At 29.0% G+C, this 17,561-nt stretch overlaps 1 protein-coding gene across 1 annotated transcript in view; it reads left to right on the forward strand.

Annotated features, from left to right (window-relative positions):
* Positions 1-1,788: 1,788 nt before the first annotated feature.
* Positions 1,789-17,561, forward strand: part of LOC130450331 (uncharacterized) — a 43,326-nt gene continuing 27,553 nt past the window's right edge. The window contains exon 1 of the mRNA XM_056788667.1: positions 1,789-2,001. The gene's annotated coding sequence lies outside the window, so the exon portion shown is untranslated. The remainder of the gene's footprint in view (positions 2,002-17,561) is intronic.

Genomic DNA, 17,561 nt, shown 5'->3' on the forward strand with positions numbered 1-17,561 from the left:
GTATAGTTATATTACAATTTTCGAAGTAAAATTTCTTAAAAACATCGCAGTCACTAATTCGAATATTCGAAACACACTGTATATAAAAAAATATGAAAATTTCTACGAATTTGACTGTACTATATATAACTTAACGTAATTATACGATTTCTGATAACGAAAAATTATTTATTATGAAATAATTTCGTGTAAAAATCATTATGACAGTTATTTAAACGATTTTTTGGTATCAGAAGCTCAGAAATCGTATAAAATCAGAGTAATGCAATTAATAATAACTTTCGAGACATCTTGTATAGTTATATTACAATTTTCGAAGTAAAATTTCTTAAAAACATCGCAGTCACTAATTCGAATATTCGAAACACACTGTATATAAAAAAATAGGGAAATTTGTACGAATTTGACTGTACTATATATTACTTAACGTAATTATACGATTTCTGATAACGAAAAATTATTTATTATGAAATAATTTCGTGTAAAAATCATTATGACAGTTATTTAAACGATTTTTTGGTATCAGAAGCTCAGAAATCGTATACAATCGAAGTAATGCAATTAATAATAACTTTCGAGACATCCTGTATAGTTATATTACAATTTTCGAAGTGAAATTTCTTAAAAACATCGCAGTCACTAATTCGAATATTCGAAACACACTGTATATAAAAAAATAGGGAAATTTGTACGAATTTGACTGTACTATATATTACTTAACGTAATTATACGATTTGTGATAACGAAAAATTATTTATTATGAAATAATTTCGTGTAAAAATCATTATGACAGTTATTTAAACGATTTTTTGGTATCAGAAGCTCAGAAATCGTATACAATCGAAGTAATGCAATTAATAATAACTTTCGAGACATCTTGTATAGTTATATTACAATTTCCGAAGTGAAATTTCTTAAAAACATCGCAGTCACTAATTCGAATATTCGAAACACACTGTATATAAAAAAATAGGGAAATTTGTACGAATTTGACTGTACTATATATTACTTAACGTAATTATACGATTTGTGATAACGAAAAATTATTTATTATGAAATAATTTCGTGTAAAAATCATTATGACAGTTATTTAAACGATTTTTTGGTATCAGAAGCTCAGAAATCGTATAAAATCAAAGTAATGCAATTAATAATAACTTTCGAGACATCCTGTATAGTTATATTACAATTTTCGAAGTAAAATTTCTTAAAAATATCGCAGTCACTAATTCGAATATTCGAAACACACTGTATATAAAAAAATAGGGAAATTTGTACGAATTTGACTGTACTATATATTACTTAACGTAATTATACGATTTGTGATAAAGAAAAATTATTTATTATGAAATAATTTCGTGTAAAAATCATTATGACAGTTATTTAAACGATTTTTTGGTATCAGAAGCTCAGAAATCGTATAAAATCAAAGTAAAGCAATTAATAATAACTTTCGAGACATCCTGTATAGTTATATTATAATTTCCGAAGTGAAATTTCTTAAAAACATCGCAGTCACTAATTCGAATATTCGAAACACACTGTATATAAAAAAATAGGGAAATTTGTACGAATTTGACTGTACTATAAGTATTAGAAAAACAAGCGCTCATCTTTCGACGCCTCGCCAACGCAAAGACCTAACTGTTCCGAGAGTTAGTACCGTGGTAAAAATAACTAAAGATTTAAGCCCAATGGCCATCGAGGATTCTTATTTCTAACCAATGGCCGCCCTCGCGTAACCGTCTTAGACAAACTATAAGACCGGACACCTGCGGAATGAACTCATTTCGAAGTTCTTGCTCTCGGTAGGCGCTGGTTCGCATGCATCCGCTTCTTCGGTAAATTTGACATTTGACAATTGCGAAGAAGTGACGACTTTGACTTATAGCGCGGTGTGTTGTGATTGGTGTTAACATAACAAGTGAGTTCAACGCCTGCTGTGTTTGAGGACGGGCGATTTTTTTCTCGGGAGGAAGTCTCCGATTCGACATTCGTAAGGTAAGTAAATTTTAAGAGCGTGCCGACGGTTTGGTTTACCGAAAATTGATATTTCTCGAATAAATATTTGATATATTTCGATAGGAAGTTTTCTGTATGGTTTTTAAAACTAATTTTTTATGGTTAAAATCGTACGAAAAAAGTTTGTGAAATGAAAAGTTTCGAATTGAAGAAAATTCGTGAAAAATTGGATTGTCCGGAAAACTAACACGATTTTTCGCAAATTTTCGTCATTGAGGTGGGTTTTCAATTGTTAGAAATGGTTCAGAAAAACGAAAATTATTTGAATATAATATTTATAGTTCAATTTTGAAAATTTGACATGCTTGTATAAAAAAATCGATATTTCCGAAACCAATCGAGATATCGATTTGATTTCAACATGAATCGATTAAGAAAACTCGTATCTAAATGACAGTATCTAATCGATTCTTATAAGTTTCATATTTGTTAGAAATATACAGGGTTAAAGTTGAAGTTATTTGGAGCACAAAATAAAATCCAAAATTTGACATGCTTGTATAAAAAAATCGATATTTCCGAAACTATCCGAGATATCGCTTTAATTTCTACGTGAATCGATTAAGAAAACTCGTATCTAAATTACAGTATCTAATCGATTCTCATAGTTTCATATTTGTTAGAAATATACAGGGTTAAAGTTGAAGTCATTTGGAGCACAAAATAAAATCCAAAATTTGACATGCTTGTATAAAAAAAACGATATTTCCGTAACCATTCGAGATATCGATTTAATTTTGACATGAATCGATTAAGAAAACTCGTATCTAAATGACAGTATCCAATCGATTCTCATAGTTTCATATTTGTTAGAAATATACAGGGTTAAAGTTGAAGTCATTTGGAGCACAAAATAAAATCCAAAATTTGACATGCTTGTATAAAAAAATCGATATTTCCAAAACTATCCGAGATATCGCTTTAATTTCTACGTGAATCGATTAAGAAAACTCGTATCTAAATGACAGTATCCAATCGATTCTCATAGTTTCATATTTGTTAGAAATATACAGGGTTAAAGTTGAAGTCATTTGGAGCACAAAATAAAATCCAAAATTTGACATGCTTGTATAAAAAAATCGATATTTCCAAAACTATCCGAGATATCGCTTTAATTTCTACGTGAATCGATTAAGAAAACTCGTATCTAAATGACAGTATCCAATCGATTCTCATAGTTTCATATTTGTTAGAAATATACAGGGTTAAAGTTGAAGTTATTTGGAGCACAAAATAAAATCCAAAATTTGACATGCTCGTATAAAAAAATCGATATTTCCGTAACCATTCGAGATATCGATTTAATTTCAACATGAATCGATTAAGAAAACTCGTATCTAAATGACAGTATCTAATCGATTCTTATAAGTTTCATATTTGTTAGAAATATACAGGGTTAAAGTTGAAGTTATTTGGAGCACAAAATAAAATCCAAAATTTGACATGCTTGTATAAAAAAATCGATATTTCCGAAACCATTCGATATATCGATTTAATTTCAACATGAATCGATTAAGAAAACTCGTATCTAAATGACAGTATCTAAAAGATTCTTATAAGTTTCATATTTGTGAGAAATATACAGGGTTAAAGTTGAAGTTATTTGGAGCACAAAATAAAATCCAAAATTTGACATGCTTGTATAAAAAAATCGATATTTCCGAAACCATTCGATATATCGATTTAATTTCAACATGAATCGATTAAGAAAACTCGTATCTAAATGACAGTATCTAATCGATTCTTATAAGTTTCATATTTGTTAGAAATATACAGGGTTAAAGTTGAAATAATTTTTTTTTCAATAAAACCGCGCTCCACGTCAAAGGGAAATGTCAAATTTGACATATCAACCCATTCCAAAAACTACTACAACGACCCTCGTAAAACGAAGCTCGAAATTCAAATTTTTCCACGTTTTCCGTTAGTATCGATTCAAGTACCATCGAAACACACACACCATATGGTACCCAACAAAGAATGTCAATTATTTTCTTACTTACGGTATATACCAGTTATAAAAACCGAGAACTCGGTCATTGAAACTAAGCAACGAAACGATTCCGCCGTTTTAAGTGAATTCCTCTTCGTATCGGAACCAATCAACATCAACTTCTTGTTGATCTGATTCCACGACGACGTTTGATCGATCTTGGACGTCCCGAAGGGCCAACGAAACGTTAAACACGATCCGAAATCCAAAAAAACCATCGCGGAGACTAAATTTTCAACAAAATATCGATTAGATCCCGAAACAAACCGGAAAGTGCAGCTGCAGCTTCCTCTTCGATCCCAGGTGTACCGTTCTGGACTTCCTTGGACGCGGACGGCGTAATCCGCTAGTCTAGTGTCTCCTTAAAGGATTCCCAATCGTATTATCACTATTTCAACCCCCGTAGATTGTCCCAACAACTTGTTTCACCCCTTGTACATGCCCCGTAGCTTTTTTTTTAGGTTATCTGCTGTTTTGGCGAAATAAAACTTTACTGTAATGTTAATACGTATTAAATTGTTTATTTGATAGCGTTATCTAAATTAACGACATGCTTGTTAACCACTAGATAACAGTAAAATGTTTATTTTTAATTAATGTCGTTATAACACGCGATAAAACTTTTATTTATACTCCAAATTGTGTATAATAACTTTAAATAACATATTTCTATCGTTCCTGTAGATAAATCGGTTGAAAAAAACAATTTCGGGGAGAAGTACACAGATTTTACTTAATACAGTACGCCGACTGACTTCTTCGTGGTTATCCGCGTGGTATTTTTGTTTGTGATTGACTTTAATGACTAACCTCGTTGCTTTTTAGCCAATAATAACAAATTTTCTTGCCACAAAGCCCGTTGTGACTATCCACGACCTGAATCGATGAACCTTCGAATTATTCATCCTCTAAAATGAGTTATTTTTGTTAAGTTAACTTTCCTCGGAACTAAAAATATCTTATACCATGTGGCAACACCGTACAGGACACTCGATCGACCATAAATTCAACCAGTTAGTCGTTTTTTGTGTCTAGATACAAAATTAAACCATTTTATAGTCTTAATTTATTTATTTAACATTTAAGTAGATAATTTAAAACGTTTGATCCAATTTTGGGACTTCTAGGTGTCATTTAGACAGCCAGCTTCCTATTTTGAATCACTAATAGAATTTCGAACCTTCCCCTATAAAAATTGTCTCGATTTTATTTGAACCTCCCTCGTATATACTCAACTAACGTAATATAATTATTATTTTCCCCGTATATACGTTTCTTAATTGTATTTTGTTAAAAATTCTGTAAATAAAAAAGATAATTACGTTGTATTATTTATCGAACGCCCCCCGTATAATGAAGAAATATTATAATTCAATTAATGTCCATTTATATGGTATTTAACGGACGCCAGCATATTCCGAATACCCGTTACGTCCACATCCACTTGACCTAATATATCATCGAACATCTTTGGCATCTGCGAGACTCGAAACTTAACAGTTAAAACGAAGTGGTCATCGAAAAGATATTTCTGGTAGTTTATTAACATGCCGGCCCTGAATGGTTATGTGAGTCAGTGGGTTGAATCTCGTATCGAAAATGGAATTTTATTTTTGGCGAAACGAGGTTAACGTCTTCTCGATACCTACATTATTTTGATTTGAAATAAAAAATAAAAGATACTTCAATTTTATCTATGGAATTAATAACTGAAGTTTTACTCTTGATAACTGCACTGACAGAACTAGTTTGAATAGTGTACACTAAAGCGTTCTTTGTAGTAGAACCAAAACTAGTGTCGCTGTTATTAGTAGCAGTGCAAGAGAACTAGTTTTCATTGTATTGCACCGCACTCGGTCGAGAATCGGTGCAGTGTAATCCGGAAACGGTGGTATTACATCTTAGTCATCGGACGAATGTAAAATATTAAAATGTACTGAATAGTTTTTAATATTATACTGAATTACATCAAATAACCTCAAAAATAACAATCACCGTTTTGTTGATAATCGCGAAAAACTCATTTTTTTGACATTTGACATTGATCGTTATATCTCAGAAACGGTGACTCGTAGGAAAAAAGTATAAATAGGTTTTTTGTAGATAATTTTACGATTTACAATTTTCCTCTGAGGTATTTTTTTGATAAAACTCATCGTTTTGCTGATAATCACGAAAAACTCATTTTTTTTACATTTGACATTGATCGTTATATCTCAGAAACGGTGACTCGTAGGAAAAAAGTATTAATACGTTTTTTGTAGATAATTTTACGATCTACAATTTTCGCCTGAGGTATTTTTTTGATAAAACTCACCGTTTTGTTGATAATCGCGAAAAACTCATTTTTTTGACATTTGACATTGATCGTTATATCTCAGAAACGGTGACTCGTAGGAAAAAAGTATTGATAGGTTTTTTGTAGATAATTTTACGATCTACAATTTTCGTCTGAGGCATTTTTTTGATAAAACTCACCGTTTTGTAGATAATCGCGAAAAACTCATTTTTTTTACTTTTGATCTTGATCGTTATATCTCAGAAACGGTCACTCGTAGGAAAAAAGTATTAATAGGTTTTTTGTAGATAATTTTACGATTTACAATTTTCGTCTGAGGTATTTTTTTGATAAAACTCATCGTTTTGCTGATAATCGCGAAAAACTCATTTTTTTTACTTTTGATCTTGATCGTTATATCTCAGAAACGGCAACTCGTACGAAAAAAAGTATGGATATGTTTTTTGTAGATAATTTCATGATCTACAATTTTCGTCCGAGGTATTTTTTGATAAAACTCACCGTTTTGTTGATAATCGCGAAAAACTCATTTTTTTGACATTTGACATTGATCGTTATATCTCAGAAACGGTGACTCGTAGGAAAAAAGTATTCATAGGTTTTTTGTAGATAATTTTACGATCTACAATATTCGTCTGAGGCATTTTTTTGATAAAACTCACCGTTTTGTAGATAATCGCGAAAAACTCATTTTTTTTACTTTTGATCTTGATCGTTATATCTCAGAAACGGTGACTCGTAGGAAAAAAAGTGCAGAAACGTTTTTTGTGGATAATTTCACGATCTACAATTTTCGTCCGTGGTATTTTTATGATAAAACTCATCGTTTTGCTGATAATCACGAAAAACTCTTTTTTTTACATTTGACATAGATCGTTATATCTCAGAAACGGCAACTCGTACGAAAAAAAGTATTAATACGTTTTTTGTAGATAATTTCATGATCTACAATTTTCGTCTGAGGTATTTTTTGATAAAACTCACCGTTTTGTTGATAATCGCGAAAAACTCATTTTTTCTACTTTTGATCTTGATCGTTATATCTCAGAAACGGTAACTCGTAGAAAAAAAAGTATAGATACGTTTTTTGTAGAGAATTTCATGATCTACAATTTTTGTCTAGGGTATTTTTATTATAAAACTCATCGTTTTGTTGAAAATCGCGAAAAACTCATTTTTTTTTACTTTTGGCCTTGATCGTTATATCTCAGAAACGGTAACTCGTAGAAAAAAAAGTATTGATACGTTTTTTGTAGACAATTTTATCATCTACAATTTTTGTCTGAGATATTTTCGTTATAAAATTCACCGTTTTGCTGATGATCGCGAAAAACTCATTTTTTTGACATTTGACATTGATCGTTATATCTCAGAAACGGTGACTCGTAGGAAAAAAAGTACAGAAACGTTTTTTGTAGATAATTTCATGATCTACAATTTTTATCTGAGGTATTTTTATGATAAAACTCATCGTTTTGCTGATAATCGCGAAAAACTCATTTTTTTTACTTTTGATCTTGATCGTTATATCTCAGAAACGGCAACTCGTACGAAAAAAAGTATGGATATGTTTTTTGTAGATAATTTCATGATCTACAATTTTCGTCCGAGGTATTTTTTGATAAAACTCACCGTTTTGTTGATAATCGCGAAAAACTCATTTTTTTGACATTTGACATTGATCGTTATATCTCAGAAACGGTGACTCGTAGGAAAAAAGTATTCATAGGTTTTTTGTAGATAATTTTACGATCTACAATATTCGTCTGAGGCATTTTTTTGATAAAACTCACCGTTTTGTAGATAATCGCGAAAAACTCATTTTTTTTACTTTTGATCTTGATCGTTATATCTCAGAAACGGTGACTCGTAGGAAAAAAAGTGCAGAAACGTTTTTTGTGGATAATTTCACGATCTACAATTTTCGTCCGTGGTATTTTTATGATAAAACTCATCGTTTTGCTGATAATCACGAAAAACTCTTTTTTTTACATTTGACATAGATCGTTATATCTCAGAAACGGCAACTCGTACGAAAAAAAGTATTAATACGTTTTTTGTAGATAATTTCATGATCTACAATTTTCGTCTGAGGTATTTTTTGATAAAACTCACCGTTTTGTTGATAATCGCGAAAAACTCATTTTTTCTACTTTTGATCTTGATCGTTATATCTCAGAAACGGTAACTCGTAGAAAAAAAAGTATAGATACGTTTTTTGTAGAGAATTTCATGATCTACAATTTTTGTCTAGGGTATTTTTATTATAAAACTCATCGTTTTGTTGAAAATCGCGAAAAACTCATTTTTTTTTACTTTTGGCCTTGATCGTTATATCTCAGAAACGGTAACTCGTAGAAAAAAAAGTATTGATACGTTTTTTGTAGACAATTTTATCATCTACAATTTTTGTCTGAGATATTTTCGTTATAAAATTCACCGTTTTGCTGATGATCGCGAAAAACTCATTTTTTTGACATTTGACATTGATCGTTATATCTCAGAAACGGTGACTCGTAGGAAAAAAAGTACAGAAACGTTTTTTGTAGATAATTTCATGATCTACAATTTTTATCTGAGGTATTTTTATGATAAAACTCATCGTTTTGCTGAAAATCGCGAAAAACTCATTTTTTTTACTTTTGACCTTGATCGTTATATCTCAGAAACGGTGACTCGTAGGAAAAAAAGTATTAATACGTTTATTGTAGACAATTTTATGATCTACAATTTTTGTCTGAGATATTTTCGTTATAAAACTCATCGTTTTGCTGATAATCGCGAAAAACTCGTTTTTTTGACATTTGACATTGATCGTTATATCTCAGAAACGGTGACTCGTAGGAAAAAAAGTATAGATACGTTTTTTGTAGAGAATTTCATGATCTACAATTTTTGTCTAGGGTATTTTCATTATAAAACTCATCGTTTTGTTGAAAATCGCGAAAAACTCATTTTTTTTACTTTTGACCTTGATCGTTATATCTCAGAAACGGTAACTCGTAGAAAAAAAAGTATTAATACGTTTTTTGTATTAATACGTTTTTTGTAGACAATTTTATGATCTACAATTTTTGTCTGAGATATTTTCGTTATAAAATTCACCGTTTTGCTGATAATCGCGAAAAACTCATTTTTTTGACATTTGACATTGATCGTTATATCTCAGAAACGGTGACTCGTAGGAAAAAAAGTACAGAAACGTTTTTTGTAGATAATTTCATGATCTACAATTTTTATCTGAGGTATTTTTATGATAAAACTCATGGTTTTGCTGAAAATCGCGAAAAACTCATTTTTTTTACTTTTGACCTTGATCGTTATATCTCAGAAACGGTGACTCGTAGGAAAAAAAGTATTAATACGTTTATTGTAGACAATTTTATGATCTACAATTTTTGTCTGAGATATTTTCGTTATAAAACTCATCGTTTTGCTGATAATCGCGAAAAACTCGTTTTTTTGACATTTGACATTGATCGTTATATCTCAGAAACGGTGACTCGTAGGAAAAAAAGTATAGATACGTTTTTTGTAGAGAATTTCATGATCTACAATTTTTGTCTAGGGTATTTTCATTATAAAACTCATCGTTTTGTTGAAAATCGCGAAAAACTCATTTTTTTTACTTTTGACCTTGATCGTTATATCTCAGAAACGGTAACTCGTAGAAAAAAAAGTATTAATACGTTTTTTGTATTAATACGTTTTTTGTAGACAATTTTATGATCTACAATTTTTGTCTGAGATATTTTCGTTATAAAATTCACCGTTTTGCTGATAATCGCGAAAAACTCATTTTTTTGACATTTGACATTGATCGTTATATCTCAGAAACGGTGACTCGTAGGAAAAAAAGTACAGAAACGTTTTTTGTAGATAATTTCATGATCTACAATTTTTATCTGAGGTATTTTTATGATAAAACTCATGGTTTTGCTGAAAATCGCGAAAAACTCATTTTTTTTACTTTTGACCTTGATCGTTATATCTCAGAAACGGTAACTCGTAGAAAAAAAAGTATTAGTACGTTTTTTGTAGACAATTTTATGATCTACAATTTTTGTCTGAGGTATTTTTATGATAAAACTCACCGTTTCGCTGATAATTCCGAAAAACTCATTTTATTGACCTTTGACCTTGAATAAAATTTTTTCCATACACGAAAATAATGAGAAACAAATCAAATTCTATAACAAATTGTATTTCAAACAGTTTTACTGATTTCCAGCTTGAAAGAAATTCATTTAGTTCCACTCTTATTTTTTGGGTCTAATTTGACCGGACTATAACATTTTTTTTCTTCATTCCACCAATGTGGACCTTCTCCCGAAGTTCTTCGAGATTCATTTTCTTTACGTATTGTAGTTTAAAATCGAAATTAGTTTGTAGAACATTTTCATCATAATTTAGTTGATGGTAAATATTAAATTCGAATACCGTATAATAAAAAAAACTGTATCTGTATAACGGATATCAATTAAGATTGAAAAATTAAGTAATTTTCTTATTCAGAAAATTATTTCTACCGTTGTCGCTATTAACAGTTACATTTTCTATTCAAACAGGTTATAAATACCAACTCAACTCACAAAGATTTATTAAAAACAATATAAACTGTGCGAATGCACGTTGAAATTTACAGAACGTCGACCCAGATCTTTCTTTTTATTGTTTCAGATATACAACTAACCGTTTAACTCAACAATCTCACGTTAATAATCATTAAAATCTACAGTTTTTCAACTGCATAAATTATTAACCTCATCCGTCATGACAAATGACAAATGACAGTTGTATTTTTACGTTTCATGGTGTGGAATCCATAGATAAATATTGAATCGGTCTGCGGAAGTCTAAAATCGAAAAAATCACACAAAACTTGAGGGAAAAGTATTATTCTATAAAAAAACTATCAAAAATACGATTATCTTTTAGAAAATCGTTAATAATATCGTTCTAGATTTATTATTATTAATGACATATATATAACTGTTCTTGCGGTTGTATTCCATTATTTTTTTTCGAATCGTTAATGTCCTTAATGCCTTCGTTCAACCGTACGACGTGTAATTCTTCTTCTTCACCATGTTATTATTAATAATTTAGTTTCATATTGTTTTATTACAAAAAAAAAAATAAATTGAATGTGTGAGTGGTTTTAGTCGTATTCTAGATACAATCTAGTACAACCCTTTTAGAAAATCTCATTAAGTAATCATTTTTTTATTCTTCATAATTTAAAAGCACGAAACATTCTTCACCGAACATTAAAACTATAAAAAAATTTATTATTAAGTTCCAGAAGTTTTTTTTCAATTATAAATTAACTTTTATATCAATAATTTTATTCTTATATCAAAAATTATATTCCATTTTTTTCAAATTCTCGAGTTTAAATAAAATAAATTTAGGGTAAGTCCTGTCCTGTTCTGGCAAATAACCTAATACGTAACGTACAATCTAGGTGGCGCTCTACGTGAATCACTTCTCCAATTATATTATTTTATTTACAAATAAAACAAAAACCACTATCTTCCGTTACCATTATTTAATTTCTTTTGCAATTTTCAATAAAATTCTAATATCGAACCGAACACTATTTAATTTCATTTCTAATTTCGTCGTGAAAGTTTTTGTTTTAAATTCTCGAGTTTAAACATCGTTCTGTCAAATAACCTAATACGTAACGTACGTTCTAGATGGCGGTGTACGTGAATCATCACTTCTCTAACATTTTATTTCCAAATAAAACGAAAACCACTAGCTTCCGTTAAATTTAAATGACTTATTTTTTTAATTTTCAACGAAATTCTAACTATTTTCTATGTAATTTCGTCGTGAAAGTTTTTTTTTAAATTCTCGAGATTAAACATCGTTCTGTCAAATAACCTAATACGTAACGTACGTTCTAGATGGCGGTGTACGTGAATCATCACTTCTCTAATATTTTATTTCCAAATAAAACGAAAACCACTAGCTTCCGTTAAAGTTAATCGACTTCTTTTTTCAATTTTCAACGAAATTCTAATGTCGAACCGAAAACGAACATTTTCTATTTAATTTCGTTACCGATTTCGTCGTGAGAAAGAAATTACAACAGAATCGCCGATCAGAATGTTCACTGAAGCGAGTAAAGTCTGTTGAAATAATGCTGACACATTCGTTCCTATGAGAAAACATTTTACTACAAAGATGTGGCAAGTTCAATCGTAAAGGTCAATAATTTGTCTCGACATTATAAATATATTTGAAATATTGAACTGAGTGTTTGTTTACAAAAAAAAAAACGAATAAATATCGATCGAATTATAAACTGTAATTTTTTCATTTTTATATACAGTATATCTCTCAATTTAGACATTAACCTATACGAGGGACATTCTAAATATACTTAAATTAATTGAAATTAAATTGTTTTTGGTTGTACGAGTGAGATCAAACACATACTGTATGGATTTTGCGTACGCTCGTAAATGCGATCGCAGCGTTGCCGCTTCATACAAAAAATTTTTGTTTCTCAAGAATTATTGAGTATCGTTGTTTTGAGTTTGAGAATTCTATTTGCGTGTGGTATTTTTGGTTATAAAACTGATGATATCCGTGAAATCATATGAAAATTAGTATAAAACAATAATTTTGAATAATTAACGGTATCGTTTATGGAGTGTAGACATTTAGATTTAATTATGAAATTCGTTACAGAATGAGTCTTAAATTTTTTTTTCTAATTAGTTATTGAATAAATTACATTTTCTATTTAATATTTATTCTGGAATAATTATAAAATTAATTTGATTACATATTGTACAGGAAACAACAAGCGGCAACTATGCTTTGACATTTCACGTCAAAATGGGCGACTTTCCGGTTGATTAAAAGTACCTGGCGTGACCTAAAGATGGCGGTAGCCGCTCGAAAAATAAAAAGGTGGCAGAAATGAATAAAAAAAAAACCATCAGACTTGCATTATAAACTTGATGTAAATCGAGATGGTTCGTATGATATACACATCGGATGAAGCGTAGTAATTTTATGACGATGATAAATGATAGAGCTTCGAGCCAGTTTCCAACTCTTCTTCTTTTTTCTCTCGAGCGTTCTACCTGATATAATTAAGGAGATGGTACAGGGAATTACTGTCATATCAGTTTATGCTTTACGCTTTCAGCGGGGAATAGACGAGATATAAAGAGTGTTCAAATAATTTAACGTTATTTAAGATCAAAAGTCAAAATTTTGAATTTTCATCGAAAATAGTAAGTTTTATCGAAAAGTCGATTAAACAAAAAATGTAGATCATAAAATTATCTACAAAAAAAGTCCTTAGACTTTTCTCGCTAAAACTCACCATTTCTGAGATATGGCGATTATAAAAATTAAACACGTGTACAATTTTACGACAAGCCTTGGTATATTGTTTATTTTTAGAGATATCGAAAAATGTTATTGAACAAAATGATATAGACGAGATATAAAGAGTGTTCAAATAATTTAACGTTATTTAAGATCAAAAGTCAAAATTTTGAATTTTCATCGAAAACAGTAAGTTTTATCGAAAAGTCGATTAAACAAAAAATGTAGATCATAAAATTATCTACAAAAAAAGTCCTTAGACTTTTCTCGCTAAAACTCACCATTTCTGAGATATGGCGATTATAAAAATTAAACACGTGTACAATTTTTCGACAAGCCTTGGTATATTGTTTATTTTTAGAGATATCGAAAAATGTTATTGAACAAAATGATATAGACGAGATATAAAGAGTGTTCAAATAATTTAACGTTATTTAAGATCAAAAGTCAAAATTTTGAATTTTCATCGAAAACAGTAAGTTTTATCGAAAAGTCGATTAAACAAAAAATGTAGATCATAAAATTATCTACAAAAAAAGTCCTTAGACTTTTCTCGCTAAAACTCACCATTTCTGAGATATGGCGATTATAAAAATTAAACACGTGTACAATTTTTCGACAAGCCTTGGTATATTGTTTATTTTTAGAGATATCGAAAAATGTTATTGAACAAAATGATATAGACGAGATATAAAGAGTGTTCAAATAATTTAACGTTATTTAAGATCAAAAGTCAAAATTTTGAATTTTCATCGAAAACAGTAAGTTTTATCGAAAAGTCGATTAAACAAAAAATGTAGATCATAAAATTATCTACAAAAAAAGTTCTTACACTTTTCTCGCTAAAACTCACCATTTCTGAGATATGGCGATTATAAAAATTAAACACGTGTACAATTTTTCGACAAGCCTTGGTATATTGTTTATTTTTAGAGATATCGAAAAATGTTATTAAACAAAATGATATAGACGAGATATAAAGAGTGTTCAAATAATTTAACGTTATTTAACATCAAATGTCAAAATTTTGAATTTTCATCGAAAACAGTAAGTTTTATCGAAAAGTCGATTAAACAAAAAATGTAGATCATAAAATTATCTACAAAAAAAGTCCTTAGACTTTTCTCGCTAAAACTCACCATTTCTGAGATATGGCGATTATAAAAATTAAACACGTGTACAATTTTTCGACAAGCCTTGGTATATTGTTTATTTTTAGAGATATCGAAAAATGTTATTAAACAAAATGATATAGACGAGATATAAAGAGTGTTCAAATAATTTAACGTTATTTAAGATCAAAAGTCAAAATTTTGAATTTTCATCGAAAACAGTAAGTTTTATCGAAAAGTCGATTAAACAAAAAATGTAGATCATAAAATTATCTACAAAAAAAGTTCTTACACTTTTCTCGCTAAAACTCACCATTTCTGAGATATGGCGATTATAAAAATTAAACACGTGTACAATTTTTCGACAAGCCTTGGTATATTGTTTATTTTTAGAGATATCGAAAAATGTTATTAAACAAAATGATATAGACGAGATATAAAGAGTGTTCAAATAATTTAACGTTATTTAACATCAAATGTCAAAATTTTGAATTTTCATCGAAAATAGTAAGTTTTATCGAAAAGTCGATTAAACAAAAAATGTAGATCATAAAATTATCTACAAAAAAAGTCCTTAGACTTTTCTCGCTAAAACTCACCATTTCTGAGATATGGCGATTATAAAAATTAAACACGTGTACAATTTTTCGACAAGCCTTGGTATATTGTTTATTTTTAGAGATATCGAAAAATGTTATTAAACAAAATGATATAGACGAGATATAAAGAGTGTTCAAATAATTTAACGTTATTTAAGATCAAAAGTCAAAATTTTGAATTTTCATCGAAAACAGTAAGTTTTATCGAAAAGTCGATTAAACAAAAAATGTAGATCATAAAATTATCTACAAAAAAAGTCCTTAGACTTTTCTCGCTAAAACTCACCATTTCTGAGATATGGCGATTATAAAAATTAAACACGTGTACAATTTTTCGACAAGCCTTGGTATATTGTTTATTTTTAGAGATATCGAAAAATGTTATTAAACAAAATGATATAGACGAGATATAAAGAGTGTTCAAATAATTTAACGTTATTTAAGATCAAATGTCAAAATTTTGAATTTTCATCGAAAACAGTAAGTTTTATCGAAAAGTCGATTAAACAAAAAATGTAGATCATAAAATTATCTACAAAAAAAGTCCTTAGACTTTTCTCGCTAAAACTCACCATTTCTGAGATATGGCGATTATAAAAATTAAACACGTGTACAATTTTACGACAAGCCTTGGTATATTGTTTATTTTTAGAGATATCGAAAAATGTTATTAAACAAAATGATATAGACGAGATATAAAGAGTGTTCAAATAATTTAACGTTATTTAAGATCAAATGTCAAAATTTTGAATTTTCATCGAAAACAGTAAGTTTTATCGAAAAGTCGATTAAACAAAAAATGTAGATCATAAAATTATCTACAAAAAAAGTCCTTAGACTTTTCTCGCTAAAACTCACCATTTCTGAGATATGGCGATTATAAAAATTAAACACGTGTACAATTTTACGACAAGCCTTGGTATATTGTTTATTTTTAGAGATATCGAAAAATGTTATTAAACAAAATGATATAGACGAGATATAAAGAGTGTTCAAATAATTTAACGTTATTTAAGATCAAAAGTCAAAATTTTGAATTTTCATCGAAAACAGTAAGTTTTATCGAAAAGTCGATTAAACAAAAAATGTAGATCATAAAATTATCTACAAAAAAAGTCCTTAGACTTTTCTCGCTAAAACTCACCATTTCTGAGATATGGCGATTATAAAAATTAAACACGTGTACAATTTTACGACAAGCCTTGGTATATTGTTTATTTTTAGAGATATCGAAAAATGTTATTAAACAAAATGATATAGACGAGATATAAAGAGTGTTCAAATAATTTAACGTTATTTAACATCAAATGTCAAAATTTTGAATTTTCATCGAAAACAGTAAGTTTTATCGAAAAGTCGATTAAACAAAAAATGTAGATCATAAAATTATCTACAAAAAAAGTCCTTAGACTTTTCTCGCTAAAACTCACCATTTCTGAGATATGGCGATTATAAAAATTAAACACGTGTACAATTTTACGACAAGCCTTGGTATATTGTTTATTTTTAGAGATATCGAAAAATGTTATTAAACAAAATGATATAGACGAGATATAAAGAGTGTTCAAATAATTTAACGTTATTTAACATCAAATGTCAAAATTTTGAATTTTCATCGAAAACAGTAAGTTTTATCGAAAAGTCGATTAAACAAAAAATGTAGATCATAAAATTATCTACAAAAAAAGTCCTTAGACTTTTCTCGCTAAAACTCACCATTTCTGAGATATGGCGATTATAAAAATTAAACACGTGTGCAATTTTTCGACAAGCCTTGGTATATTGTTTATTTTAAGAGATATCGAAAAATGTTATTGAACAAAATGATATAGACGAGATATAAAGAGTGTTCAAATAATTTAACGTTATTTAAGATCAAATGTCAAAATTTTGAATTTTCATCGAAAACAGTAAGTTTTATCGAAAAGTCGATTAAACAAAAAATGTAGATCATAAAATTATCTACAAAAAAAGTCCTTAGACTTTTCTCGCTAAAACTCACCATTTCTGAGATATGGCGATTATAAAAATTAACACGTGTACAATCTTTCGACAAGCCTTGGTATATTGTTTATTTTAAGAGATATCGAAAAATGTTATTAAGCAAAATGATATAGACGAGATATAAAGAGTGTTCAAATAATTTAACGTTATTTAAGATCAAAAGTCAAAATTTTGAA

This window comes from Diorhabda sublineata, chromosome 11, assembly GCF_026230105.1.
Source record: "Diorhabda sublineata isolate icDioSubl1.1 chromosome 11, icDioSubl1.1, whole genome shotgun sequence".
Taxonomy (NCBI): Eukaryota; Metazoa; Arthropoda; class Insecta; order Coleoptera; family Chrysomelidae; genus Diorhabda; species Diorhabda sublineata.